At 42.8% G+C, this 4,870-nt stretch overlaps 1 pseudogene; it reads left to right on the top strand.

Moving 5' to 3' along the window:
• The first annotated feature begins 583 nt into the window (after positions 1-583).
• Positions 584-2,207, top strand: LOC121168726 (annotated as a pseudogene).
• The last annotated feature ends 2,663 nt before the right edge of the window (positions 2,208-4,870 follow it).

Here is a 4,870-nt window from a genome sequence, read left to right as displayed (position 1 = left end):
GTGCTTCACTTTCCTTTCATGCCCCTAAAAACACCTGAGGTTCCCCAAAGTTGTCTTTCATGTTTCTAGTCACATTCCAGGGAGTGATGCTACCAGCCAGCCTGGGCTGTTCCAGCCCCACCTATTGCAAAAGCAACCCCTACACAGATGGGTCAGAAAGCATCCAAAGGTCACCCTTCCCTTTATTTTAATACTGCATCAGGAGAAACTTAAGGCTTATTACTATAATATGCAACCTATGTTGGAGCGTGTTTCTATTGTGTACCTGTGTGGACTTATTCTGATCCCTACAAGTGAGAACAAGAACTTCCCCTTGGGGGCCAGATGTTGTGGCACAGCAAATTAAGCCTCTGTGTGGAATGCACACATACCCCAAGACAGTGCCTGGGAGGCAGCAGATAGTGATTCAAGTACTTGAGTCCCTGACCCGGATAGAATTCCTGGCTTCAGCCTGGCCAAGTCCTGGCTAGTGCAGGCATTTGAGGAATGAACCAATAGGTGGAAGATCTGTCTGTCCCTTTCTGTCTCTTTTGGTCATCTTAAACCCAATGATACTAACTTTTTTCCCCTACCAAATGTAAGGATGACTAAAGACCCTTTAGTCATAGCGATATTCAACTTCACGGATTATCAAGGTGTGGAGGAAAGAAACATACTCCTTTAAGAACATGCTCTCCCTGGGATTCTAATTTGGGAAAGTAGGGCAGGGAAGTTGAGACACACATAATAAGGGGCTTGCATGAACACAGGTGTTGTACATATTAAGGAATGAAGGCTTATCATATGTCAAAGACTAACCCCCAGTGTGAAACTATTTGGAGGTTAAGCGTTTGGAAGATAAGAAGGTCAGGAGGATGGTGCCTTCATGAAGGCATGGGATTAGTGCCCTTTTAAAAGAGACACAAAGTGGTAGGAACCTTGGGGGAGGTGGAGAACTACGTCCCAAGAGGGAAGTGTTTACAGGGCCAGTAGGAACACATCTGCCCCCGGCAAGAGGCAGAAGCTGAACTTGTATGAGAAGATCATCCTGGGCCTCTCTGAAGAGAATGATGATTTGATAAGTAGAGAAAGTTGTATGAACACTGACCACTCTGACACACTTGCAAATATGCCAAATGCACCTGTGAAGAAAAATTGGGAAAAGGGAAGATGGAAGTCGAAGGAATGTAAGTATTCTTCCTAAGGCGTAAAGAATCTTCAGGAAGATCATAACCAAAAATTGTTAACTGGAACAGTAAAGGAGGCAATCTGTTAGGGAAGCAGCAGAGTTATGCCTTATGAATGCCACTCACAAGGAGAAATCCGATTGTTGTAATCTTGTAAAAGTGATGAAAACTTTCACACATGTGCATGGACCTGTATTATAGCAGCACAAGCCATCCTCTGCTGGCTGTTGCTGGATCTACAGACATAATTAGGATAATTAATCCCCTAACTGTGCAGTGATGTTGGCCACAGAAATGATATCAACGAGCTGAAATTCCACCTTAACGTCCAGACCTTCTCCTATCCATAAGATCATGCTTTACGATTATGGAATATCCAAATGGACACTCTCATGGCACCTTTTGGAGGCATAGAAGGACATAAAAATGAAATTCTAAGTGCCGATTGTGACCTTTTGAGTGGAGGGAAAAAAAAACAATGTCTTGTGGTGTGGAATACTCTCTTAAACTGTGGAGGATCAATTCAAAGAGTATTATGAATGCCATTAAAAAATGTTATGATTATTAGCCAGATAAAACTAACAGCCCATTTGTTTAGCAGAAAATCCGTTTTCCTGACTTTCCTACCAGAGACATATAAAGCAATTATGTTGATCATGTGCAGTGGTTAGCAATTTGATACTTTTCAAGTCTTGGGAAAATGCCATTGTGTGCTGGAAGCCTGGCAAAATGGAAGATGATATAGATAAAATTAAACCTAGTGAGTTGAATGTGACTATTCCTGTGTGATATGATTACAGCCAATGTGACATTTGGTACATGAGGTTTTCTATGGCTTTCTGGAAAAATATGCTTGCATTGGGCAATCAGGTTGGCAAATTTTATGTTTGGGAATCAGAAGATCCTCTTAAAGCAAAATGTGCAACCCTGACTCATCCTAAATGTGGTGCTGCTATTGGACAAGCCAGTTTTAGCAGTGGCAGCATTCTGATAGCTGTTTGCAATGATGCCAGTATTTGGTGCTGGGATCAACTTCGATGAAAGTTCCTAATCAAAATTAGAAGGTGTTGTGTGTGTGAAACAGAATTAATCTATCGGGGCCGGCGCGGTGGCGCAGTGGTTAGGGTCCTCACCTTGCACGCCCAGGATCCCATATGGGCGCCGGTTCTGTCCTGGCAGCCCCGCTTCCCACCCAGCTCCCTGCCTGTGTCCTAGGAAAGCAGTCGAGGACGGCCCAAACTTTGGGACCCTGCACCCGCGTGGGGGACCCGGAAGGGGCTCCTGGTTCACTCACTTGGGGAGTGAATCATCGGACGGAGGATCTTCCTCTCTGTCTCTCCTCCTCTCTGTATATCCACCTTTCCAGTAAAAAAATAATAAAAATAAATCTTAAAAAAAAAAAAGAATTAATCTATCTTGCTAGTAAGGACTTGTAGAGCACTTAGAGTTCTAGTACAGCATTCAATCAGGCTGAGTTGCATGTAGTGATTCCTGTTCAGACTCCACTGCTTTTAATTCTGTAAAGAGAGAGAACCCATAGATCTCTACAGCTAGCTGTAAACCAAGGGGAGGGTCCTCACCAAAGTCCTCTGCCCCTGATCTTGCATTTCCTACCACCTGAACTGTAAGAAAGAAATGTTCAATGTTTACCCATCTGGCTTATGATATTTTATGATCCTAGCTTGAGTGGTCTAGACAATGTAGAAATATTTGTGTTTAAGTAACAACAGTTGAAATGGAGGAGTGTTCACTATGTGCTAGGCATCTTAAAACCTTTACGTGCTTGAACCCTTTTAATTCTGGGGAAAATCCTATAAACAGACACTGCTTACCTTTATTTTTGTGGGTGAGGATAATGATGAACAGAAGGAGCCCAGGAACATTCAGCTATGCCATGACAAAGCGTGGATTTCAATCCAAGCAAACTGACATCAAACTTACTCAGGGCCTTTTTTCTTGGACCTCAACCGCAGATCTCAAAATGACAGCTGGAGAGAAATCACTCGGTTTAGGAGCAAAACACCATTATATTAATTCTGCCTAACCAAATAATAATATGGTCATTTGACAGTGGTATAGTCATTACTTGAGAAATAGCAAAAATGTGGTTAAGTCTCCAGGAACACTATTTATTTGAAAAGTGGAGTTACTGAGAGAAGAGAGAGAGAGAGATTTTTTTCATCCTGTTAGGTCACTCCTGGCAGAAACCAGAAACCAGGACCTAAATCTAAGTTCTCCTACATGGATGCAGGGCCCAAGCACTTGGACCATCCTCTGCTGTTTTCCCAGGCATGTTAGCAGGAAACTGGATTGGAATTGGAATTGGAGCAGTCAGGACTTAAACTAGTGCTCATATAGTAGGCAGGGACTTAACCGACTATGCCACAATACTGATCCTCTTGGGACATTTTCATGTTGCATTGGGTAAGCCTCTCACAGGCAGGGATAGTATCATAATCTTTTTTTTTTTAAAGATTTTTTTTTAATTGGAAAGGAAGATTCACAGAGAGAAGGAGAAACAGAAAGAAAGATCTTCCATTCAGTGGTACACTTCCCACATGGCTATAATAGCTGGAGCTGAGCCAATTTGAAGTCAAGAACGAGGAGCTTCTGGGTCTCCCATATGGGTGTGAGTCCCAAGGCTTTGGGTCACCCTCCACTGCTTTCCCAGGTCACAAACAGGGAGCTGGATGGGAAGTGGAGCAGCCAGGATACAAACCAACACCCATATTTGATCCTGGCACATTCAGGGCAAGGGTATAGCCACTATATCACTATGTCATTGTGTCCATATCTTTGTATCTCAAACAATCATTCCTGGTATATAGGATGCCAACTTGATAGAACATAAGTAACTTCAGAATTGAATTGGAGTTGGTATAAGGTCTGGAGTTTTAAAAAATGCATATGCAATCACAGCATGAAGATGCAGGTGAACACACATTTTCTAAATGTAGATACTTTTAGAAGTGAAAGGGGATGCTAACACTAATTGCACAAACCCTTCCACTGTGGTTTGCATATGGCTTCAATGTGTCCCCATCATTCCTAGCTGGAGGTTAGTCCCTAGTGTGGTAACCTTGAGAGGTGGGAGAACCTGCACAGGGTGGGGCCTAGTCATTGGCAGGGGCTAAGGAAGGGAGTTCTCAAGTGATCCTGGAGCTGTCATGAGGATGAGTTGACCTAAGAGGAAGTTCAACTCCTGAGTGGCTCTCTGGCTTTCAGTTCTGAAATGGGATCTGTTCCTCCTGCCCTGGTGACACCTGTAGATTGTCACCAGAGGCCACCTCATTGAGGCTGCCAAGTTTGGGTCTTTTAGCCTCCATAACTGTGAGCTACATAAACCCCTTTCCTTCCAAAGTAGGCTGTCTCAGGTGTTTAATATTGGGAATGAAAACTGAGTTGTACATTTTCTGATTTGAGCAGGTTTGCTGTATAAACCAGAACTAGCCAAAACAACTGGTTCTCAAAGCAAGGTGATTGATGTAGGTGCTATGCTGCCACATTCTAGAAGAGCAAATGCTGCCTTATAGTACCACGCCAGCAGCTCTTTTCTCTTAACCTGTATTTATGATCCATTAGTGATAACCTTTCATGCCATTTTTAAGTCCCTATTTGTTCTGCTGTTGTATTCTTTACAATGTATCTGCAGATACCTGAACATATATTTTCTATTCTTAAATTTTAAAATAAGCTGTAAATAC

The sequence above is a fragment of the Ochotona curzoniae genome, unplaced genomic scaffold (assembly GCF_017591425.1).
Source record: "Ochotona curzoniae isolate NIBS_2020 unplaced genomic scaffold, NIBS_Ocur_1.0 scaffold_1037, whole genome shotgun sequence".
NCBI classification, from domain to species: Eukaryota; Metazoa; Chordata; class Mammalia; order Lagomorpha; family Ochotonidae; genus Ochotona; species Ochotona curzoniae.
This window is presented reverse-complemented; position numbering and strand designations above follow the sequence as displayed.